General features: G+C 44.3%; 2 protein-coding genes across 3 annotated transcripts in view; one reads left to right on the top strand and one right to left on the bottom strand.

The window, feature by feature from the left end:
- appl2 (adaptor protein, phosphotyrosine interaction, PH domain and leucine zipper containing 2) overlaps window positions 1-25,859 on the bottom strand; it is a 207,841-nt gene that overhangs the window by 71,985 nt on the left and 109,997 nt on the right. The gene's annotated exons all lie outside the window — the stretch shown is intronic.
- Window positions 12,993-25,859, top strand: part of plxnb2b (plexin b2b) — an 84,656-nt gene continuing 71,789 nt past the window's right edge. The window contains exon 1 of one of the 2 annotated variants that reach the window (XM_072386215.1): window positions 12,993-13,195. The gene's annotated coding sequence lies outside the window, so the exon portion shown is untranslated. Of the gene's footprint in view, window positions 13,212-25,859 lie in introns of both variants that reach the window. The other variant, XM_072386216.1, reaches the window with a different exon arrangement.

Here is a 25,859-nt window from a genome sequence, read left to right as displayed (position 1 = left end):
GGAGCTGGGCAGCCAACGCATGGAACCATGAATTCCTCATAACACAATCTGTTGACTGATCAATAATTCAATTCTATCTGTGAGCAAACATGTCTCGATCCAATCACACCTGCACCTTCTTTGGCCTTCTCCTAACAAGGTGGGTATTGTGTCCTTGAGCTGTGATCAGCTTATGTCTGCGAGGTTCTGTCTGTGCTGATTAGCTGGCTGCAGTTAGTTCTCAGGCAGCGGTTGTTCTACAGTCCATCACTGTGTATCCATTTCCCTTGTGTTTGTGTGTACACGCATGAGAGCCCTTGGCCACTGTGGATTTCAGTGTTCATTATTTCAACTGTATACATCTCTCTTGTGTCTTTGTGTCCACAGCTGCGTGTTGAGTTGTCCACAAACATTTGGGGAAGTTGCTGGACTTGTGGGGATGTGGTATTCTGAGATTATGCATGATCTGTCTCTCCCTCAAGGCACTCAGAAGAATCAAACGGATGGATCTCATTAAAGGGTATAGAGCCTGTGGAGAGGACAGCAGCTAAGTTCTCTGATTAGTCTCATCCAGCAGGCTGCTTGGCTACTCTGTTTGGCAGTGGCAGGTGGGGTGGGGAGGGGGGGGTTCCCTCATCGACATGCCTCTCGTCCCTTTCAAGCCCACACCTGGTGGGTGCTGTACCCAACACTTTTTCTCACCACAGGCCTCAGGCTCATCTGATGGGGTCAAGGACGACACACAGGGGCATGGATTTACCCCCAGCTGCTGTCGCCTGGCCCCCTCTATCTCCCTTACTTTCTGTCACAGCCCAATGGGTTGGCTACTTCTGGTTCTGTTTTTATCCCTCTTTGAGTGTTCTATCAAAGGCCACATTCAGTTCCCATCCCTGTGACGGCTTCTCTCGCTGCATATCAAGCTGCACCAATAGCCCGACGAGGAGCTTTCTGGGTCGTTAGTAACTCGTTCCAGGGCCTGAACTTCTATCAAAGCCAGCGATCGTGAACCAGGGATGACTTTGAGCCAAGGGCAAAGTGTGTGTGTGTCTGTCAGTCTGTCTAACTGTGAGTTAGAGACAGGGCACATCTGAAGGTTGCCTCACTCTGGACAGTTTCTCCTTTCCTCTGAACGTTTTTTTTTTTTTTTTGTTACTTTGGCTTTCAGTCCACTATGTGCCTCTCAGTTTAATGCCCTTCCAGATAAAACAAAGCCAGTAAACTTCCTCTTTGTGTCTCCTCTTCCTTCTCTCACTGATAACCACGCTATCTAAAAGTAGGCTCTGGCAACACTTCTTGTCTATTCATTCCCACTGCTCCAGCCCCACCCCCAACCTCCCAATCGTCTCTCAGTATGGAGGGGTGTATTGTATGTAATCACTAGATGTGGTGGGGGTGGGTTTTTTTTCTTTTTTTTTTTTTTTCTTTTTTAGCTTTTCTTTTCTGGGCCTCGAGAGGAGGTGACGGGAGTGATTTGCGGATGGAGCAGGCTGGTGCGTATCTGCTGACTGTCACTTCCATTAAGTGTGCTGTCCTCAGCCACTTCCCATATATGCCCAGATCCAGCTCAGAGTGAGCCCCTTTTGTTCAGTGTCCAACCTCTAATTCGCAAACCCTTCAACCCAAAACTTTTCCTATCCAAGGATTTAGATCACGTTTTAGATTTATTTTTGTTGCTTTACAAAATCTATTGGAGGTGAGGATTTTGTATATACAATTTGTATCTTGGCGTAAGGCTTTGGCATCAATTTCCCCAAGAGCAGAGAGCGATGAATAGTCCACACACTGTTTATAGCTCCCTCTTCCTCACAGTATTGGCCTCTCACAGGCTTGGTCAGTTAATGAAACGTGACTTTTTTTTCTTTTTTTTTTTTATAGGAAAAAACGTGTAGAAGTGCTTGGTTTGGAGGCTGACTATTATGAAATCTTTTGCCCTCTTTTTGTTTACATGTCAATGGACATCCTGATTACTCAAACGGAGCACTGCCAATAATGTTAGCCTCAAAACAATTTAGTTTAACAGTGCAAGTACTTTTTCCTAAAGGGCAGCGCTGTGCCTTTGCTTGTCGATGTCTGTTTAGCAGAATAATCAGTGCCTTAATTAACAAAAGTCAGTTCGGAATATCAATTATAGTGTTACTTTATCTGCAGTCATGTCGCACCAAGAGGCAATTATGACTGATTGTGAGTTTCTATTGTCTCTCACTGATGATAATTAGTTATTTCTTTCTTATAAATCACTTTTTTTTTTGCTCCCCTCCATACTTAATTTCGAATCCTACCTTCAGCTCCTATTTGCAGTTTATTTTAGTTTGTGAGGGAGTTCATCCTGAGTGTGTTATGTCTAAGAAAGAAAGCAGAGTGTTGTTAGGGTCTACTGGCGTTTACTCAGTTTCATCCCAGTCCAGACATGCTCATTGCTCTGGTATGACAAACATCTCCAAGATACTGGTTCAAACCAGACCTGAGCCTTGATGGAAAACATTCACCTCCACTCTTATACACATTTATATCCACCCCCCCCTCCTTTCTGTTTATCTGTCAGTGTCAAACATCTTCGCACAAACACACTCTCGACTGTCCTGTTTTTCTTTTAATACCAGACTCTGGTGTTTTTCTGGCTGAAGTAAGGCCACAGATTTTTGGCCCTCACTGCAGTAGCTGTAAAACAACAGATCTGCTTTGCAACTGCACATGTCTGTCTGTCTGTTTATTTGGTGCGATGGTGTGCGTCCATGTCGGGCTGCATGCCATCAGCCAGCAGTCTCGCACTCATCACCTCTAGTCTCTGTAGCAGATAATGAACATTGTTTGGTTTCACCCCATCTTTTCTATTTTTCCCTTTTGGCCCTTAGTTTTTTTTTATCTTATCTGATTGAAACAGTCCTTCTGTTCTCACTTTATACATCCCTGTTTGGAAATAATTTGCCATGCTTGATTGTCTCTGAGACACGACTGTGGTATGGTTCTTTTCCAGTTTCTGCAGAGTGGTTTGCATTTGCCGATTGGCTCGCTCAGAGTTGGTAAAGGGTGCAGTAGAACCAATTATAGCAATGGGTTTTGTGCGCAGTAAGCGTAGCGTGGCTGTAGTGGGTGTGATGGGTTTTTAATGGGACTGAGCCAGAGTCACAGATGTAAAGGCTTGTTGTTTTTGGTGATTGGAATGGTCAGTGTGCGATAGGTGAGCCAGCAGAGCACGGTCTACTTGAATCTTTGACTGATTGTTAAGCTCAACCAGCACTCAAAGCCAGATGGTTTCTCGGCAGTATTTTTAAATCACTTGTTTGTTCCACTGATTTATAATTTAAATGTGAGTCACATTGCCAAGAATTTCGCAGAACCCGAGACAGAATGAAAGTTGTGTGCCTGTTTCTCCATCTGTTAGTAACATTGGTTGTAAGCTTTGTTGGTAGCTATATTCAAACACTAAGTAGAGAAAGAGAATTAAATCATCTGAGTGTTCATTGCCCAAAGTCATTATTGGTGGGCCAATTGTGTGCTTACTCACAATGGGAGTTGAAAGCAAAAACTCATCCTGTTGAGGTATTCTTTGGTTGTTATCTCATAAGTAATGAAAGTGTTGCTTCTTCCCTATCTTTGGAGCCACTGTGTGTTCCTGCATCTGTAAGGGATTGTATGGTAAATGATATGGCACAGGCCATTAGTGAGATTGTTGTCTGTTCATACCGCTGGCTCTTCCTGATAGCTGGAGTGTTTTCATATCCTCTTTTGTAAGGATGCACATTAATCTACACGCAGACTGGTACATTTAAATGCTCTCCAGCTGCACAAATTGATCCACAAGGGGCTTGATCAGCTAAGAAATTAGTAAAAGGATGCCAGTTCACTAGTTTTTGCTTAGCTCAGAGTAGACCATCAAAGAAGTGATTTGTATTCGAGCAGTAGCCAATCGGGACAGGGGGTTGTTATCAGAAGGCCTGAATGAAACAGCTGCCTAGCACTCCTCACCACAACTCTCTTCAAGCCTTTCTACGACTTTGAAAGTGTCATGTTCTGCCCGTTGTGTCAGACACGCTGCCTGCTAATGGTTCCTGGCTCTGTTCCAACCTCATCCTGTATTCTGAACCTGGCTTTTGTTGCATCCCTCTCACAACTTGGAGACTTACCTGGTTCATTCCGGCCAGCTGCCTGGCTCTGCTGGGGAAACGGCTTTCCACAGTTGTTGAGGCACTTTGAGGATGAGCCCTAACCTTTGGTCTGCTCTGAGAGAGGATGGCTAGCAAATGCCACTGCTAATAGGCTAATATTTAGAGATGCAAGAATGTCTGCAGAGCCTTGTGGGGAAGCCACAGCAGATTTTTCACTTCACAAATAACCTAGTCAGTTGAAGTGTTTTTTTTTTTTTGTTTTTTTTTTGTCATTTCGGCTTTGCCCTCTTGCTGCCCTTGACTTTGTGTGTTACTATATAAATCTAATGCATGTACCAGGTTGTAAGCTCCATGTAGCCACTAGCAGCTAACCTAAGTACATCACCCTTATCTGTGATGTCACTTACTTCCTTTCCTGTCCATGCTCGTCAGATCCAGGTCATAAACTGCTCCCTCCCCAGCTGTACAACTACCTGTTTGTTGTAATGCACACTAAGCCTTTTGTTGCAAAGGGCATTAGCCTACATTTGTGGGCATGGGTGCTTTGTCATCCAGAGTTTGGAATGACCGCTCCAGATGGGCGATTAGTCACTACTGTGTGTATGTGTGTCTTAAAAGACTGAGAGAGCCGCTACTTTATTTGATCCAACATGAGTTTGATTGCGGCAGGCTGAGACCGACAGCCTAAATGAAGATAAAACACAGCGGCTTGTATTGGTTCATGTCATGTGCTTCTGTCCATGTTTGTGTGCACTGATGTTTGACTCTGAGCGTTTATCATCTAAGAGCACCACCACCACCAGCCCCCCCAACACACACCCTCCACAAAACATATCCCCAATGCAATCTCATCTCCAGCTCTGACTCGGCTAGTGGGGTTTCCATCAGCAATATGGAGTGCAGCTCTCGTGCCTGTAGGCTGGTGTAATGATAGCTTTTGAGCTTTTTGCAAAAGGGAGAAAAAAGCCCAGCTGTTTTCTCACAAAGTATGAGAATGAAAAGTGGGGAAGAGGAAGAGGGGGAGAAAGAAAGCGTCACCAGCCCTCTATTGTACAGCTGCAGTCTCATACTGCTCATGACGCAGACCTAACAAAAGCTCGAACACGTGCACCTGGAGAGATTAATTGGTTGCTGTTAGCTCGAACTCTCATCATCACCTGCAGCAGTGAAGGTAGGGAATACAGAAAAGAAAGTGCTGGCTGGTTTTGGTGAAGGATAATAAGGCACTAGGGAAAAGTCGTTTTTTCCTCTCTCCTCGACCGCAGGCTGAGAGAAAGTTTCTGGAGTCAAACACTCCGGGGTTAGAAACTGAAGATTGGACGCTGTTGATTTATGTTCACCTGGTCTAGTTAGCCGTGACGGCTCATCAGCTAAATCTGATTACTCCGAGGACCTGGTTAACAGCCCATTTGGAGGCTGTGTTTGTGTGTGTGTGTGCAAACATGCATACAAGTGTGTAACTTTGTGAGTGTGTGTGGTGCACCGCTGTCCAGACACATCTGCTTGGCTTTAATTAGTTTTGGCTGGCAGAAGAATCCACCGGTCTCTCTGGTGTTTAATAAACGCCAAGACGGCGGGCATTTATCAAGGTTTGCATACAGCTAAGGGATTGTGTGTTCATTTGGCAAAATCGCTTTAAAGTGACTGTGCTCTTTTTATTTTCTCAAGCTGTTTGCAAAGAAGTTCTTGTCAGGGGCAAGTTGAAACACAGTTCATCTCTGCTGTGCATATTTTTGGCTCTCCTTCTGTTCTCTTCTTCGCTTATTTTAATTTCTCCTCTCTTCTGACGTTTTTTTTTTTCTTTTCTTTCTTATGTCAGTCATTCTATTAACATACGCCATGTGTCTGACCCAAATTTCTAGCCTTTTGTGTTCTCCCAAGGATCCTTTTCTGCCATGCCCGCTTCACTTGTTTTTTTGTTTTTTTTTATCAGAGCTATCGCTGTGAGAATCCCAGCCAGAAAGACAGTGGCTATGTTTTGTTGTCGACTCAGTCAGAATTAGTAAGTGGTCCTCTGGAGCAAACAGATCCACTCATTTGTCTCGCCCTCTTCTGAACGCAACAGTTTCTAATCAAGGCAGGGGAATTTCTCTGATCAACCAATATGAGCTGACACATCCTCTCCTCTCTCAGCCTATTCTCTACCTCCGGCACCCTTCCATCCCTTCCCATCTGTGAATGTTACCTGACAGGACTCATTTGTCTGCCCCCCTCCCAGGTGTTCTCGTTCCATCTACTTGGCCCAGCCACCTGATCCCTCTCTCCTGTTGTTCCGCCGGTCTCTACAGAGCTGTAGAGATTGTTGCATGTGTGTGACTAACAGGACAGGGAGTCTGAATAGACGGAAACTAAACTGAGCAGAGGCGAGTGCACACAGGTGCAGCTCCTCTTGCTGCCCTAGGGATAGCTGTCAAAGTCTCTGCATTTCATCCCTCTCTCTCGTCGTGTTTTTCTCACTATAGTCTGGGACGGTCTCACTCTACTCTTACGAAGGCTTAGCTAAACACGCTTTTAAGATGGGGTGGTCCCATGAGGAAAAGCACCCACAGGGGAGCATGCATGCTGTTGTGCCTTCAGCTGTTGCTCCTGATCCATCTCAAACTTCTGTGTTTTTCTGCATTATATGTATATTGTTTCAGTGATTATCTCTGACTTACTAGAAGGAGAAGTTTCCCATAAGGGATAATAAAGATTTCCACTACTACTGTAATTTATCACATGCCAGAAGGGCCTGAAAGATGTGGCGAGGAATTCAAAAGAAGCAGGAGCATAGCTAACGTTGCCCCCAAGCTCCTCTTGCAAGTCGAGTGAATGCAAATGGAGTTTTCTTGAATAAAGCACAGTTCCCCAGCTGTAATATTCTGCACTTCTGCACAATGCTGTGCCGCCCCATATTGTATCATTCAATTCCACAACATCTTCCTTTTTGGTTGGCATTGGCTCTCTGATTCAGCTCACTGGGGAAGAATGCTTTGATATTTTTATTTATTTATTTATTTTTTTGTCTTTTTTGGGGGGTTGGGGCAGCAGACTTGACCAGATTAAATGGAGGCTGTCCAGGCCGTGTGAACGGATGGCTCCTAGCCATCCTCTCATTTGTGTTTCTCATTGTTGCTCGCAGCTCTCCTCCATTTTTGTTTTCTCCACTTCCCTTTGTTTGCCTTGTGCTTCTACTCAGTATCTGGCCAACGATTGATAAGACCCAATCCCTGACAATGCTTGGCATGCAGCACAGAATCGGTGGCAACTGTGTATTGTGGCGAGTGTGTCTGTTCAGGCTTTAGGAAGAAGATGGGATGTGGCTCACGTCATTGTTTATCTACCTTTCCACTTCCAGATGGAGCTCAGCAGCAAGAATGTGCTTCTTGACATCCTCAGTCTTTACCTCTCTTTTTCCTTAATCTGTCTCTTCTTCCATCTCTCCTGTGGCTCACTCTGGTTTGTGGACTTGGTTTCAGATCCAGAACATTCAGCATGAGGTGAGGGGAAGAAGGTGGAGAGAGCCAGGAAAGCAGACTGAGACTTGAGAGGGAGCCCTCGAAAGTCAGGTGGTAGTTCCCAATTGTGTGGATAGACTTGGTGTGAGAACATATGTGCTCTCAGATCATACCTCTGAGACTGTAGCACTTGATGAGATGTGCTTGTGAAACTAAATCACAGCGTCCCAAGTATAACAACACAATTGAAACACAATTTATTTTCTTTTTTCATTTTTTCCTAGGTCAGTAAATCATACAAAACTTGTCTCAGACAACAATTGAGTCAGCCAGCCCCAGTCCTCTTGGCCATCTGGATTGATGGACGCTCAATTCCAGCAGCCGGAGATAATCATAGCGTGTCAGCCTCCAACGATCCAAACTCTTATCTGTGTCTGCCCACTGCCAGCAGGCCACAAATGACCACAGGGACACACATTTCTCTTTATTGTTCCAAAGCACCAAGGGGAGGGAGTTTTTTTTCTTTCTTCTATGTACTAAACTTAACTTTTTCAGGATAGTGCGAATACATCTACTTGCTGGATAGACACGTTCATCCTGAGTGCACCTTCACTGGGGCTAATTGAATTAAACTCGCCTCCCTATTGAATGCACTTAAAGGGGAACACTTTCATTTTTTTTTTCTTCTATTTGTTTATTTTTGCTTGCTGCCATTTTAGATTAATTATGCACTGTATGAATTGTCTGGTGGTTAGCCTTTTCCATCCGAGTCCTTAATCAGAAAATGTCCCACTCTAATATGTCGATACTACTTGGTTTGGGACAGTGTCCCATGGCACTTTCAGGTGCTTTTTAAAGACCTTTTACTTTAAAGTCCCCCTGCATTCATCATCCACTATGATCAAATAAAATTATCTCTCCTGAGTGTTTAACGCAACAATAGAGTTGCATGAAAGTCGCATCCGTCTCGTATCCGCTCTGCTGCCCAAAGGTCTTTGGAGGGGCTATTTTTTTTTTCCCTGAATGAGCTGCGCTAATTGTGGCCTAATGGCGAGCTGTTACAGCTTAAGAGTGGTAAAAAGCAGTTGGTTGGTGAAGCTTGCTGCCTTTCCTGTGCGGGCTGATTACGCTGTCTAGTTAATGCACCCTCCTCGGATACAAATGGAGAGTGGTTATTGCATCAGAAGAGACAGTCGGCCTGTCAAAATCGCCCTCTCTGCCAGACAAGAGAGAGATAAAGAGAGATGGAAAAGAGTGAGAGGGAATATATTCTGTAGAGCCAATTTCACTGAGGGGATGGAAGCGGGTTGGTGCAATTATGAAATATAGCTTTCTGTTTCAATAATGACCTTCTCTCCACAGGCTATATATAGATAGACCAGTGTAAATGATTTGGAGAATGTTGGAGAATGGGTCACAGTGTCCTATAGGTGATGACCTATGGATTCCTATGGAGAGCACGGGCAGTTTCCAATGAAAGATTATGTCTTGCTGGCACTACGTAGAGAAAGGATGGCAGCATTGACAGCTCTGGACACAGCAGTCAGAGGCAGTATAACACGCCCTCTCCAAGTTTTTGTTCTCTTGCAAGTTGGTCACTTCTCATTTCCTATACTTGGTATGTATGTGTGGGAGTGAGTGCCTGTGTGCCTTTGCTTGAATTCTTCAAAAGGAAGGGGAACTCTCATGCTGGCTGTTTTTGTTTTACCATAATTAATCACCAGAGGATCACATGATTTTTTTTATTTTTTTTGGCTCAAGATGCATTTTCTTTTAAAAAAAAAAGAAAAAAAAATCCCCCTCAGCATAATGTGCGCTGCAAGTCACACACGGAAGCCCAGTGAAACATGGTCTCAGCACTGCTGCCAGTTGTGTTATTCGCTGCTGCACTGCTTACTTATGCATCTGTCTGGATACTCGGAGGTGGTGTGAACCAGCTGTTCTACTAGCATTTTAGCCAAAGTTTTGACATGGGGGGGGGGGGGGGTGTCATGAACTGAAGAACTTCTTTTTGACCTCCTGATTGAAGAAACAGACTCTTTTGGAATGTCAAGCTGCCATAAACCAGAAAATTAGTTTGAGCCATAGACAAGAATAGTTATTACTTATCTATGAATATGTTTTGCACCTCTCAGAAGTATACTCATGTACAATCTATCGAAATCCATGTAGAGCATTTAGGATCTGTCTTTTTGCAAGTAAAATCTAAATTTGGGCCACAAATCGTACTATTTTTCTCAATTGTTGATGTAAATAACAAACAACTGCTCACATAGTTTATTATTAAGTGTCCAGAAATGGTCTTTTTCTGAGTCTTTACTCAGAGGCCCAGTGTAATATACTGTTCTGATGGTACCAGGTTCGAGTCTATCATTGTTTCTTTGCAGATTTAAATATATCCAAAAATCAATAATCAGCTGATCATACTGATAACATGCTTTCATATATATGTGTATGTATGGTTGAGTAGATTATCTAGTATATTATGATATGTGATTGAAAGATATATGGCTCCATTCTTAGTTTAAGTTTGGATTTAGTAAATTGTTAAACACACTAACACACCAAGCAGTTGGTAAAGGGAAGCCCCCACCCCCACGTGTTGCCAGTGTACAGCCATGCCTGACTCCACTCTTTTATTATCATGATTGCCTGCAAAAGGTGGTGGGACGCTCGGCGCATTCACTCTGCCAGACGGCTTCATAAAGTGACTACTGATGGTTCCCAGTGGGGCCCTCATCAGCAGCAGAGAGCAGCGAAGCGCTTGTGGACTTTGCTCTCCGAAGTGACAATAGTTCTCCTGCCGACAGAGGGAGAAAAGGGAGGAGGGAGGTTAAGAAAAGCAAGATGGCCGCCCAGCAATTGCTTCTCTTGAGTGCCTCATAGAGAGGTCATTCAGAAAGTAATGAGGTGAAACGCTGCCGTAGAGCAGTAACTGTCAATCAGGTTGGACATTGTTGGGTTATAATGAGCGCCTGTTGTGAGTAAGCACCCAGATAACTAGGCAGCTCAGTGGAATGTAGACCCACTCCAACATTTGCCTCTTTTTTTTAAATCTCCTTCATCCCTCACTTTTTTTTTCTCTGAGAACTAGGCAAGGAAAACTAGCCATGGACCATTTCCCAAGCATAATCCAACATCTGTCTTCCTCACGTCTCATACTTTGGCAACATCCACTCCCTCCCTGCATCTTTTCTATATCCTCCACCCCACCCCACCCCCCCCACCCTCTGGTTGCCGTCACGGCCTCTGAATGATTTCCTCTCACTGGGAGCCTTCTCCGAGTCACTGTGGCAGTGTCAAACGAGGCTCCTATTTAAGCTCATTAAATGTTTCCAAGAGAATAGGAAATCAATGGTGCATACCGGTGCGCAAGAACTTTTCTCTTAATTTAATTTCCCCTCCCCCGTATCTTTTTGCACATCCATTCTTTTTTTTTTTTTTCTCCCCTCCATCATTCATGTTTGCTCTCTCCGGCTTGTCGTTTCCCTTTAAGTGGAGGAGATGGAGGGGGCGATTGTTGATGTGGGGTGTTGTGGAGGAGCCCAAAAAACGCTCGCCTTCAGAAACCATTTGGGATTGGTGTTTGTGATGGGCACCATGGTGCGAGGCTGTCCAGACCGTTCAGCGTTGTTTAGCACTCACCACGCAGAGCATAATCGACTTGAAAGTTTTACTCACACTGACCACAGCCACGGACTTTGGGCTTTTCTTTCAGGCCCCGCTGTTGGGGAACGGGTTTTGTACAGAGCAGAATGCTGCAGTGAAAACATGTGGGGGAGTGTGTCATGCTGATGTTTTGGATTGAGATTAGCTCAATTTTTGAAAATACTCCCACTTCATGCTTGCTATGTTGGCTTTCACTCATCTCCTATTTTTGTCTATCTCTGTCTTTTACTCATCAGAAGTTTTTTTGTATATAAGGACATTTAAATATGTGTATGTTCATGCTTGTGTGTCCTTGCTCGTACATGTCTAGCAGCTCTTTGAGTCTTTTGAAAATATGCCGAGGGACTAGGCCCACACCTTCTCTGGAGCTCCTGTAATTGCTCTTTCGGGGCCTTGTCTCTGGCCTGGAGCCTGTCGCCATCACTCTCTGTCTCTCTGCCCTCTTCCTCTCTTTCTGCCCTCACTCTCTGTCTTCTTCCCCTGCATGGCTCATTATGGCTGATCCCCCACCTGCCCAGTTGGGGAATTCTCCACATATATACACACACACACACACACACACTCGCACACATTCATACAGAGCCACTCAGCACTTTTCAGAGCTGCCTGTCGCTCGGATGGTTTGTGTGCTATCTGCTATAAAACAGCTTTGCTAATACTGTTTGGCCAAGAAATGGAAACAATAGTGACATCACTTTTTTTTCCTTCCCGCTAGTGCAAACAGACAGTTTCTCATCTTTTGTGTCTGTCAGGGCACCATTTTTCATAAATCCCCAGCCCTTCAACACCAACCTTTTGTATATACTAGTTTCAGCCACAGGCTCTTAACCACAGGCTTCTTTCCCTTTTCCATTACAGCTTTCCCTCTACCATATCACCCAGCAGCCCCTTCCATGTCTGTTCCCAGGCTAGTGGGCTTACTTTGAAGGATAATGGATGTGGCCAGTTGCAGCTGCTCAGCAGCAGGGCACTATCATAGGAGTTATCTAAGGACCTGAGAGTGGCCTGTGATGAATGGCTAGGAGCTGTGTGTCTCAACCGATCAATAAGCCACTAGCACCCAAATGAGCTTGGATGTCTTTTCGCTTTCTGCACCATCGCCATCCACTCATACATCTCCCTTTAATAATCTCCAGCCATGTTTGTGAACTTTTCCCTCCAATTCATGGCCTGAATTGGGCAATTGATCTTTTATCCTTGGCTTGTTTTAAATAAAGGACTAGCATCTCTTCTCCATCCAAGTACACAACTCTTTGACGGTGGTTATTTCTACACTGGCGGCACACCTCGCTCACATTACATAGCCTGATCGAAAGCTTGTATTCGGAGAGAGAAAGCAGGGAAAAATAAGGGAGAACATGCACGTAGCTGCTGTCCTCTCATTTCTCTTCCCACTATGCTCATCTTCTCCCTGTTTCTGGCTCCAATCTTCCCTCTGATCTGTTGTTGTCTCTGTCACAAAGAGCAGACTCTGAGCCTGGTAATTGCATGTCTGCTGGCCACCACACCTGTTGCTGTCATTGCAGCCATGTTGAGGAGAAGGGAGAGCTTCGCCCTCTGGCCTGTGTTGCTCTAACCCCCACTACTGCAACCTTTGCTGTGGATGTAAACCCACAGGGACACGGAAGTGTAATTTGGAAGTGTGTACATGTATGGTGTCGGGTGCTCTCATATTTGATTGTGTTTATCAGTAACCTTGAGAGCCACCTCAGGTGTGTCCGTGCAAAAGTGTGTGTGAGTGTCTTCTCAAATGTGGTCGGTGCTGATGGTTTACTCTCACCCCCCCTCACAATCCTCTCTTTTCTCTCCATTTCCAGAGCCCAGGCCCTTAATGAAGCTGGGGGTCAGCGGCAGTGTACGGCTAATTGGCCAAGTTCGCCTGGGGCTTCGGCTGTCTTTGATTGAAGTGTCCAGTGACCGCCCATTGTGTAGCCGGTGCTGCACCCTATTCTGTTCCACTCCAACAGCCAAGACGCTCACTGCACCCTTGTCGGACTCTCCCTAGTGAGTAGCACCCAAGGTCATTTTATTTTCACATATCCTCCCAATACTTTGAGTTTTCTCTGTTCTCGTGCTTTTTTTCCCCCCTTTTTTTTTTTTCACCAGTTATGCCCTTCACGCTGCATTTTTGTAATGTCGTCAAAAAACATTTATCACGCGTTCCTTATTTTCCTAAGCTCCTATTCATCTCTTCTTTCTCTATCTGTATGTATTGTCTTAATTTGCAGACTCTTTCATTCCCATACTTGGTCCCAGCATTTTCTCACTTTTCTTGGCTTACACTTGCCTCACACACTTTGTCCTCACTTGCCACAGTTGGATTTGAGCAATTACTATGGTCTCACATTGGCCAGCAGCCAGAAAAAACCCCAACTTCCAGCCACTATTTTTCTCACGACGGGCCCAAAACTGTCTCAGGTCTGGCCAAGCTGCATCAAACCGTTCTCAGCTAACAGGAGGGCTTGGAGGCGATGGAGTCGGGGTGTTTCTAATTAGTTGAGCCTGCTCTTTTTACTCGTTAAGGCAGTCCTGGCTCCTATTGTTTAGCTGTGTGTACAACACCAGAGGTAGAGGAACAGCTCTGGGGAAAGGGCAGATAGCAGAGAGAAGTCACTGAGGCAGTAGCTGTGCTACCCAATAGATAGTCGCCTATTTCACTGGGGAGATTCACAGGCAATGTGCAACCTCAAAGTGTAACAGCAAACCAATGAAAACACATCTTTCTTTTTCTTTTTTTTTTTTTTATCATACACATACAAGTGGAACATGGCTGGCTTGTAAAATCTCTCGCACTCTGTTCAGGTCAGATAACAATGGTCCAATTATGAGTCAAGACTCAGCCTACGACTTTGATTGCAAAGTATATTTTATCATAACTTTATTTGCACACCTTGAGGTGTCTGTGCTTGTTTATTAAGGGATGCAAATGATTAAAATCTGCTCCGATGCTCATTTAATGATGATCCCCAGCAATTAACTGCTGCTGCGATGGTTTTATGTAGATGGTTGTTAAAGAGTAAAAAAAAAAAAAAAACTAGAGACACCATTACTCACTAAGTCGATGCGATGACTGAAGGTGAAGATTGTTAACATATAAGTGCACATGATTCATCGCTTCCTTATAAACTGCTGTGGTGTATTCTAAATCCCAAAGACGCCACAAAGCCTCTGGGCTTCCTGGTTTCTTAGGCTGCTACACACACTCATCTTAGGAGTGCTTAACCAACTCCTTCTCTCGCTTGTCCATCATCTTTTCCATAATCAGCTGTTTGCTTAGGTCATAATTCTTGTGCTCCATTTTTCTATCATATTTCCTCCAGTCCTGCACGCCTGCCAGCCATCCCTCTGGTGTTAAAGATAAACAAAATATGGCACATTTGAAATGTAGGCTACCGCAGGTGGCTGAGCACAGGCATCTTTCCACCCAAGTTCTATTAAATCGGCACAGCAAGAACAAGGTACTTAAGCTACATGTGTGACCCAAAATATTGCTCATTAAACATTCACACTTCTTATCTTTGGAGTTTTCAGTATTTATCTCTTTGTTGTTCACCCACTTCGTCTCATATCCCACAAGATGGTGTAAATGTCATGGTAATGACATGCTTTTTGGTATCCATGAGGATTAGGAAGTGTCAATCATTTCTCCCATGAGGCTTTGCCTTGGCACAACCCCAGAGCAAAGAGGTACATGGAGATAAATGAATTTGGATGATTACAGAGTAAACAGTTTTTGTTGTTGTTTTTTTTTTGGGGGGGGGGGGGGGGGGGGTTGTGGTGAGGGTGGTTTCTGTAGTTTTCTATCACCTTTTGCAACTTCTTTTGCCTCTTTAAGTGCTCTCCTACTTTTAGATACTTAAAACATTCCCTGGAAAAAATTCTGATTGTGTAAAAAAAAAAAAAAATTTACATAACTGGTGGAGGATGGCCTTAATTGCCACAGGCCAGCACATAAACCGGACCCTCCTAGGATCTTCATGCTAGCTCTAGGTTTAGTCTTGCTCTTCAAACTCAGCAAAAGTCATGTCCTTCCTGTACCAAAATAATGTAGACCGCCTTGTTTCTGACTCATCACCCCCGGCCCTCCTCCTGAAGTCTCTCCTTTCTCCGACACGGTACTGCAGCCTTCCAGTTTTCCATCGCCCCCTGCGAATATCCAAGCTGTCGAGCCTGACTGGACTGAACGTTTTCTTGCCAGGGCACAGTTGGAACAGATCCGGCCTCCGGGCCACATATACTGCTCCGCTCCAGGCCCTGCAAACAAGGCCTGCCCTACGCAGCTGTCATCTCAATGCTAAGCGCCTTGGAACACTACAGCAGACTCCTTTTGTACAGACTTTATTTTAGAGATTGCTTATTTTTGTGGACTGTGCTAACTTTACGTGCTTTACACCACACTGAGTGTGAGTCTCTGAGCTTATTTAGTGAGTCAATGAATTTGTACTGAATCATCAGTACAGAACAAATCTTTGTTGATCAACAAGGAGAGCAGTTCTATGTCCTCTTTTTTTCTTTTTGAAGCAGCAAGATGTGCATCTTTCAGGTGATTCTATAATAACATAAGTTGGTTGCCACACAATGGCACTTTTGAGCGCTGGGAACTGGCCTTGAGGATTTATGAGAACTTAATCTGAAAAGCCAGGTCCACGTTAGGGGGAGTTGCGTTGAGAGACGGATTCCAGACGAGCCTCTTAAACAGTTTCATGTCAAATCCACAGAAGTACAAATCTCCAAAATGATCTGCCAAGTTTCTGCAGAAATCACTGGAGCAGGAGTAGCAGAATTTCACACCCCCACCCTTCACCCTTCGCCCCCCTCTTCTCAGCCATCACTGGACGCTGTTTGGCAGAAAAGGATGATGGGGAACATCTGTGAAAATCTGTGTGCGTACGCGGATGGTTGAATACACTCACCAGATAAAGAATTGTTTATTTATTTCAATCTTTTTGGAGGCATCTGTAGCAGATGAGTCAATTATTCCTGCATACATCTCACAGTGGAATGAATGATATATGATTGTAGATACAAGTTGCAGTTGTTTTAATAGTTAAAAGACTCAAGGGCTGAATTGATCTTGGAGCCTGTGTTGGCAGATAAATGAGGAAGAGCAAGTGGAGGGGGGGGCAAGAGATGATAATACACTTCCTCTGCAGCTAAATTACTTCCTGTGGCTGACAAAAAGGAAGCAGAGGAAGCCCCCTGTTGGCTTAATTTTCCAGTTTTTACTCAGTTTTCAGTGCATTAACAATGGCGCGTTTGCCTGCTGACTAGTTTATCATCAAAAAAGGATGAAAAGGGAAAAAAAAAGAGAAAATACTGAGAGAATGAATCAGCAGGTCTCTGGATGCTCCTCTGCAGCTGCCAGAGATGCGTCTGCTCAGAGTCACTGAAGTCTCTTTTTATTTGGGTGTGCTGTGCAATATAAATAATGAAATGGAGCCCATAATTGGTGGTTCTCGGTAATTAGGACCAAGCTGTCAGCTAGCGAAGTTGCCTCAGTCTGATGGCACTGCAGCTAGGGCAGTAATTACTATTATCTATGGGGGTTGTTGACATAACAATAATCCCATTCTCAACCAGGATAGTGGGGCTAATATTTACCGTTGCCATTTTAAGAGGTTCAAGCGCAGTAATGGCAAAGACTTACATGGAGACATAATCTCTTAATATTTTCATCAGTGTCTGTCAAATGGCCAACATGAAGCCATTGCTGTATATATATAGAGAGAAAGACCTCTGTCCTTGAATTTTCTGCTCAGTGACTATTTGAAGAGCTTGTCCATATTTTGATTAGTGAAACAGTTTGACTTTTTCCCTGCGAACAGCGTGTCGCCCAACCATAAACAGCATTATCAACCATCTCAGCAGGTTTTCTAATACCTCTGTAATCCTGTCATTTCATTCATGGATACCGCCGGGGTTATTCTGGGCTTGGAGCGTATCTGCCCGCCTGTCTCTGCTCCTCTGTGTGAGAGATTGGATTCCCCAACTCCCCTCCTGCTTCCATCTTACCACACACACATTACAATACACACAGACACACACACGTTCCTGCCCGAATGTTTGCTCATCTCTTGTCAGATTCTCATAGTGTAAACGGGTTGGTCAGAACAGATGATATATTGGATAGAGGAGAATGGCACCATATACCCTATGTAGGGGATGATTCCGAGTTGCCCATAATAGCTTGTCCTCACTGAAGTGAATTTCTGTTTATCTGGCACGAGATTTACAAGCACAGCATTTACCCCATGAGATGGAGGACGTGAATGGGCACAAAACCAGAGAGCCCAGGTGATGTTTCCTCTTCCTGCTATCATGCTAAGTAATGAGTCTGCTAGAGACTTGCACGACCTCGTATGAGAAAGTGTGGAGTGTGATTATTTGGTAAGTGGAAGGAAAAGCAAAGGTTAGATGAGTTACTGTTTTTACCTATAAAGTGGCACCACACGCAAATTGGTGTGGCTCTGAATTAAACATGTGGCCCCTCATTGCCTGAGGCATGATGGACACACAGATGTATTGCAAGGCAGCGAAAATGACTTTTTAAGTAGGCTATTTATGGCGAAGATATTGTATTCATTTTATTATAATAAAACATCCATTACTTTCTGAGTGAACATCATGGGGAGTATAAGGCTGGCAGAGTGCAGCTCAGTGTAATAACAACAGTGTGTCTGCTTTAAATGAGCCAAAGAAAAGAGCAGGTTCCTGTAGTTATTAGTTTCCTTTGTAGGGGTGCTCAGATCTGGTGATATGCTTTGTGAGGAGTAATAAAGAAATATATCTGTTTTTATTGTGCCTTGGCGACAGAGTTATGTTTAGAGCTAGCATAAAGAGCTGGTACATGGCGTAAAATGATATCATGGCCCATTAGGTTGGGGCCCGAGCTAAGCGTCACTAGCAGTAACCGAGGACTGGGGGTAATGGGGCCGCGGCGTATTGTCTGTGATCTGCTCTTTCACTTCTCTCACTGATTGAATCGTCTACATCACTGGCACTCCATCTCCTGGGGAACCACAGAAGACAGGGTGATTTTGGCTGAGGACATCACTCTGTCAAACACAGGAGATAAGAGAATAGGGTTGGGGAATTGGTACGAGCGCATTGTGAAATGTAAAGTAAGCATGACGTTCAGGAGTTATAGCTAGGCTGGTGTGCAGAGCAAACTGATGCTAAAGTGTTTGGATGTCACATTTTGAAATAGAAATGCTATAATATCTTAGACTCTCACAAAGACTACAAACATGGTGCACTTAAGTTAAGAGAAAAGCATTTTTCCCCTTGGTGTGTTTTAAACTTCCATTTGCTGCAGTACAGCTTAAATCACTTTAAGCCATCAAGGTTTTCAGTTGGCTGACCTTGTGTCTTTGACTGATCGTCTACAGAGCTGACCTTCCACCGGTAGGGCTTCCCCCAGTGGAAATCAGTAGGAGGCATAAGGATAACATTAAGGGGGTGTTCTGTCTGGGAAAATCTGAAACATGCCTTTCTCTTAGGACCCACTCCTGCGTGATATACTGTAAGGGAGGATCTGGAGCAGGTTAGAAGACATAAATTAGCATACCTAGTTTCTCAGGAGCTTCCTGCTTAAGGCTCATTTACCCCGGGAACACTTGTGTAAACTGAGTTTTACCTCCATCCCTCGTCAGGCTACACCTCTTCGGTTGCATGTTGAATAGGAGAAGTATTGTGTTGAGTGGCAAAGTTTATCTGCTGTCCTGCGCAGCCTGCATGGGGGCCTGGGGAAGTAACGTGAACCAAGCAGGAGAAGAATTCCAGGCATGCTGAATGGAACCAGATGCGTCTGTGTTTTTCTTTTTCACTCAGTCTCGCAGTGTGTGTGTGTGTGTGTGTGTGTGTGCCTTGGCAATTTTTCTTTTCTTTCATTTTCTTTTTTACCAACATATAAGACACAAAGACACGCATGATTATTTTATGTATAAAATAAACAACAAAAAAGAAGCGCTGTAGGACAGTCTGGCTTTCAAAAGGAAGCAAGGTGATGCCATAAAACAAAAAATGCAATAAGCCAGACATGACTGCTGCTGGCTTGTTTATGTTTGCATAGTGTGCTGGTCAATCAGCCCTCTGCCCTTCACATGGATTACTACTCGCACTGTGTTCCTGGAGCGTGCCTTCACAGGACGGCCTGTTTTGATCATGAGATGAGCAACGTGTGCATTCTCCCCTACTTTGACACATTTTGCCTTGTTTTAGCTGCCTTATCCTTTCAGTGCAGTATGTGTTTATTTTGACAGCCTGAGTGGGGGGAAAATAAGAGAGCAAGTACAGAAAGTTCTACCGGAAGGATACAACTCTCATTTTCTTAGTACACTATAAATCACAAACTTTTCAACAGCAGCACCGGAGGCTATGGGAAGCGATGCTTTGCCAAGATGTCTGGAACTGGAACGCCTAAATGAAATGTGATTAATTAATTAATTGATTGTACCTGTGCTTTAATATGTTTTCATGTCTGCCAAAAAACTGTCCATTGTCTGGCAGGTGGAAAATTTGAGTGAGTTTATTTGTCTGAATGCCCTAGTTTGTTCTTTGCCTTCACCTGTTGGCAAAAAAAGTGGAAAAAAAGTGTGAAAGTTTTTTTTTTTTTTTTTTTTTTTTTTCTCACATTACACCCACATTGCATCAGGCTTGATCCAAAGGCTGCGGCTGAAGCACTTAAAAGATTCTACCACGACAACACAAAAGGCTTTTCAAATTTGTCCCTCGTCCAAAAGACTTGTTCCTCCTTCTTCTTGGCTCCGCTATACCATCAAGGGAAGTTGTGTTCATTGGGTGAGGTTCTGCTAGGAGGAATGTGTGACTAAGTGTGTGCGTGTTTGTCTGAACATGTAGGCCCGTATCAGCCATCACCACAGGAAATGACCAGCCGTTTGCTTTGAAGTCCCAGCAGAGAGTTTTCATTATTCCTGCTATCTCCGGAGACACAAGGCAGCAGATTCCCCCTCCTCCACCCCCTCAGACCCACGCTGAACTCACCCTCCGCTGCTCCACACTCAGAGCTGTGCCACCAAATGCCTGTTAGAATGCAGAACAAGCATCTATTAGCATAGAGAATGGCAGTGCTGGTCGCCACAGGGCACAAACCCCACCACTACCCACTCACTTCTACACTCCGTACTTCCCTGAAAAGGCTGAGAGAGCATCTGTAATTGCATTTTCTTCTTCCTGTGCAGACACTCATGCAAGATACAGGGAATTCTAAGATTTGCTAACCTTGGCCTATCCTTACCACTTCCTCTTTCTTTGTTATTCCCACCTGCCTCGCTGCGCACCTCTACCCCCTTGAAACACCCACCTCCTCTCCTTACGCTCCTAGCATGTTGAAATGTGTGGCGTGTGGAGATGAAATTAATTGGATCCTCGCGTACAAGTGTTCAGCCCCTGTGGTGTACTGATGTGTGAGGTAGGATTGGCACACACTTACCAGAACTTGCTGTAGAAGCTGCTCTGCTGCCAGGTTGTGCCAGTCTGAAGCCTTGCTTCCTACATGCAATCTACCTCGGAATCAAAAACTTCTGCACGCACGCTCTCATTTGCACCTACAAAACATCCGCCGTTTAAGCAGCGAGTCACAGAATGTAACTTTCAGAGCAGGAAACCAGATATGGTGTTGATCTGCCAGTCAGGAGTGTGCCAAGCCAGCATGCCTTGGTTGGGTGTGGTTGAAATCTGGGTTAGGAAATCCCTTGTTGAAGCTATTGCATGCGGAAATGCTAATGAAGCTTTTGCCCCAGTAATAGCATTACCAAATGAAAACACTAGCCCTCGTATTCCGAATGTGTGCTGCAATTTGCAGCGACAAAATTTTAATGACTAAATATTTAGTCTGTCATTTGTACAATCTGTATAATATGCATGTTAATGCAATATGCACGATTACAAAAGCCGAGATGGTGTTTTTTTTATGAAGTGACCTCGGAATGAAAATGCTTTTGTTTCTTCCCCAGTCATGAAGCCGGTGGATTTGGTGAAACGTGTTTGCAGCAGTGTTAAAGTTTCATTAAAACAAGCAGCCATTAGAGGATGAGAGCTTGTGGAAGGGGTTCAAGGCACTGTCTATTAACCACCAAGAGACCAAAAACCGAGAAAAACAGTCGACTTATTTGAGATGACATAACAATTGACCACAGTTTGTAAACTCAAGTTATCCGTTGTTTGCAATGAGGTTTCATTTGGAAGACTGCTTAGCTGTTAGTTTTTTCCACAACATAGACTGAATCCACATTCTTTGACTTTGAGGATCTTGCTTGTGTAGCTGCAACCTGTGTAACCGTCACATGGTGATATGTAACTGTTCCGAGGTCTGTGTTGCCAGATGAGAGCTGTGGCACACTTAAGACTAGATGGCCTTAGCCGTGAATCACTTTCCATTACAAATGAGGTTGGAATACTAATTGTTCACTATATTTTTGGGAGTTATCATATTATAAAAAAACAACAAAGCATTTGATTTAGGCATTGTTTACAGTGGCAGTTTTCAAAGCTTAAACACATTCTTGTTAGCCCTATATGGTCAGCTTTGATGTGATCAAATGCATGTGTGATCAAATAATAATAATAATAGATGCTTATGATTTTTCCTTATATGAACCTTTTTTTTTTTTTTGCAAAAAGATTTGCAGACACAAGTGTGCAGGGATTGAGGTCTTTACCCACCATAACTCTATCTAGCTCTGCTCTTGGAAGTGTGTGTGTGTGTGGAGCCTGTCCTGTGGTGTTACAAATGCTTTCTCTGTCCAGAGGTTGCTGTTTGTTCCCCCTTGCTGCCTGATCTGTGCTGCGTGGCGGTGGCTTTTTGACTTCTCTGTTTGGCCTTCTCGCTCGTCCTGCTGGCTGGCTTTGTCTGATTTATGACAGTCTGGAGGTAATGGTACAGAACCAGGATTTGTGTCCGTGGCGTTGTGACTGGGCCAGTGCCGGCTCATTGGCCTCCTCACTTTTTTCTGCCCCTCTTTTTCCTCCCCCTTTCCTCACTTTCTGTGAGTGGCGAAGTGAGATGGTCAGTGAGTGACTCTGCCGTTGATCAGCATCCTTTGTCCAACTCATTTGTCTTCATCTCCCCACTTCTTTCCGCCAGAGGAGCCATGCTGCAGGCTGGCAAGTGAGCCGTCTCACCTTCAGGCAAGGCCACCAGACCTTGCCTCACCTTTCATCCCTTATATTCCCCCAGCCCTTCCTCTTCCAACCCCACATATCCCCTCTCTTTGTCGCTCCGTGTCGGCGCTTCAGGCCAGGACCAGCCTGTGAGGCCAGCAGGGGGCCTTGTATGTGGAATTGTGTTAATTAGCCCAGGAGTCTGGAGACGAAAGCCACGTTATCTATTGCCGCCACCACCCCCCCCCCTCCTCCAAAACCCTCTATCCCCTCTTCCTCTCTTCCCCCTTTCTCTGCGTCTCTCGAGGTTGCTTCCATCATGCCGCTTGCACCGCCAGGTTTGTGAAGGATGTCGCTGCCAGCTGTCTTTTCATGGACGGCTGCCAACCTCTCTTCATATCTTCCGTTGGTTGTCATTTCCTCATTTATTCCCATCTCACATTCTTTTTTTTCTCTCCCCACCTTCCACTGTGTATCTGTTAATGAACTCTGTGTCTCGAGCCTGTTTCTGTTTTTCAGCCTTGCCTCAGGGAGAGGTTTTCTTCTTTCTTTTTTTTTTTTTTTTTTTCTTCTCTCTTCTGTCTATGGCAAGGACTGGGTGTTTGTGGCGCTCTCCTGGCACTTTGGCGCAGTAGAAGAAAGGTCAGGCAGAGCAGAGTGCACCTAGGTTAGCAGACAGTCTGTGGCCACCACACCATGCCAGCTCGGCAATCTGTGAGCAGTGAGTTAAGAGCAAAACAGACTTTCAGTTTCCCTGATCGCCTGGTGGCGCTTGCATTCTTCAGTGACTAAGGTCAGATGGGTACAGTTGGACAATGAGAGCTTTATATCTCATCAGAACAATAAGAATACCAATCAACTGTCTGATTGTGCACAACTTTCCTCGCTTCCCATCAGGTCAGGCAGCATGTTTTTCAATGTGGAAGCACTCCTCCCATGGTGCCTTTTGTCCATCATTCAGTTCTTTGCAGTCTGAGTGAATTGTAGCAAATTTAACTTGTGAATTTTCGATGGAAAAACTCTGAGACAGAAAAAAGGGGCTGGTTTGGTATATTGTTGTGCGTGTGACTTTTGAAAGCTTGGCTGTCTAGCCCACACATGCTGCCTGCCTCTGTGAATCAAAAGAGGGGGGAGTTTCTGTATGTCTTGAGACTTTTGAATTTATCCGTCTGTGTGGATTGTTGTGTATCTGTTAGTGTGAAAGGAAACCCACTTGTCTGTGTTTTTAGTTGCTGAATAGCTCTTCCTCCCCTGATGTGCAGGAGCTATTAAGCTCTGCACTTTAGTTGACCCTGGCCTCCTATGAGGTGTCCTAGCATGCCAAGTGTAAAACAGATCTTTGCCAAATAAAGACTTGAATTGCTTCTTCTTTTGAAAGTGAAACAACCCCTCCTACATCCACACAGTCAATCCTTTTGTTCAACTTTTGCCCCTGAGAACTACATAAATTAAGCCTGCTTGTCTTTGATTATATCAATTAATCTGCCTTGGCTGTGCTTTATGAAGGACACACTGGGCGAGGCTAATTGTGTTAAAAGTGGATAATAATAATAATTTCAATGTCTATGGTAACCACTTAGAAAAAAAAAATAAATCATGGCTGTTTTTCTCAAAATATTTCTACTTATCTTTGTTTTTTGTGTCCTTTATCTGCCAGTCATATGTCCTTCTACACCTGAATGCCCCTCTCAATAGTATTCCACACAGGCTTTGGTAGGCTTTTGAGAACTCGCATTTTAAATATCCTCTCACCGATGAAGTACTCCGATACCCTTGTTAAAGTGAACAGATTCTACCATTGGGGGAATTAAGGCTACTTTTGCACACAGAAGCTCCTCGGTGCCACGCAGCGCTGCTGCGATAGTGCCTCGTATCACAGAAAGAGGGGAACGAGGACAGAGCTGGTGGGAGGGAGCATCTCTCTGATCTTCTGCCTCTCTCGGAACCATCTGTCTGGTGTTGGCCCAACATTCTGTGCTACTTAGTATTAGCACTTACAAATATATACATTTCTCACATGTAGCTTTTGAAAGAAGCCGTGCCCCTAGCTGCGCGATGCTCGCCTGGAGATGGGATGCGAGAGCAGATTGGAGCAGAGTTGTTGGTGCGATGCCTGACATTGCCTCATTTACAGCAGGGGCTAGAATTAGCGAAGGGAGTGCACACAATTAGGTGGTTAATGAAATCAGGACAAGGGATTGGCTGTGTTGTCAGGGCTCATGCTATACCCCTGACTGAGTGATAGAATATGTTTATTTCCAGCTGCTTGATTTCACAGCAGGCACCATTAGGTCTTAACACTGCCTGCGTATGTATCTGAATTTTTTTTTCCGCATAGGTATATCCCTGAAGCGAACACCAGCAACAGGTTTAACCTGACAGCATTGTCCAATCTCTTATGAAGAAAACAAAAGCTCAAAGCCTTTAGTACCCACTGTGAGAATTTTGTAAGTATGTGTTTATTTTCATTTATTCCATGCTTTTCAGATTAGTGCTGCCTGTAAAAGATGGTGTTGCTCCGTCACTTACAAATAGATGTTTAAGAAGTGTTGGTGCACAAGCAAAATGATATGCTCACATGCTAATAAGCTACATACACAGTGTAGCTCTCTTCGTGTCAGTTGACAGCTAGGTAAGCCTCTGAGACGCACAACAGGATGATTTGGTGTTAAGACTGTCTGCTCTTCTTTTTTTTCTTCTTCTTCCTGTTATTGGAGATATCTTAGGGTGAGCAGCTTTTATACACGGCTTCCATTTCTCTTTAGAAGCTGGTGACTGACTCTCCCGCCCCTCCTCCTCGGTTCCTCGCTGCTGTGAAATGGAATTGCTTTCTCGTTCGTTAAAGATTTTCTTGTCGCTGCCTCATACTACTCCAGGAGTGAGATCACTTGAAATGACTGAAAGTTCTCAAAGACCACTGTAGAATTATGGCGTGACAGCAGGGCTTTTGGGGGTGGATGAGGAGGCCAACTAAATAAGGAAAACCTCTTTTTAGAAAAGTGTTTCCCTATTTTTCTGAATTAAATCTGTTTTGGGGATTTTTTTTAAAATTATTTATTTTTTTATACATTTACGATACAAAAATTAATTCCGGCAAGTTGTCTCTTCACATTAAAGCATGAAGTGGGCTGCTGGTGTAAGGGGAAGCAATCTGTCTTCTGGTTGCCATGGAAGCAGGTGCACTGTAGGATTGGGTACCAGCAGTGTCGGTTCTGCCAAAACCACTGCCCACCTATATCATATAGGCTTTGCTGGGGGTGAATGAGTTTCCTTTCAGACCTACCAGTCATTTCTCTGAGAACATTTGGCCCATTTTGAGTTTGTGCTGGTATTTACTGTTCTCATGTGTGGCTTACTCCAGTCTTTTCGTGTGAACTCCGTCTCAGTGTTGGAATCAAACGGAAGAGGATAATCTGCATGTGCTCGGAATAATCCCGCTCTACTTAAATGATGTTTCTCTAAAACTGTTGTTTGCAGTGAATGAGCTTTGTGGGACTCCCTCTCATAACTCTCCTCCTCCATTCCTCCCGTTTTCTCCTCCATTTGC

Source organism: Leuresthes tenuis, unplaced genomic scaffold (assembly GCF_036924035.1).
Source record: "Leuresthes tenuis unplaced genomic scaffold, fLeuTen1.0.hap1 SCAF_5, whole genome shotgun sequence".
NCBI classification, from domain to species: Eukaryota; Metazoa; Chordata; class Actinopteri; order Atheriniformes; family Atherinopsidae; genus Leuresthes; species Leuresthes tenuis.
The sequence above is the reverse complement of the archived record's forward strand: the minus strand, read 5'-3'. Positions and strand labels throughout refer to the sequence as shown.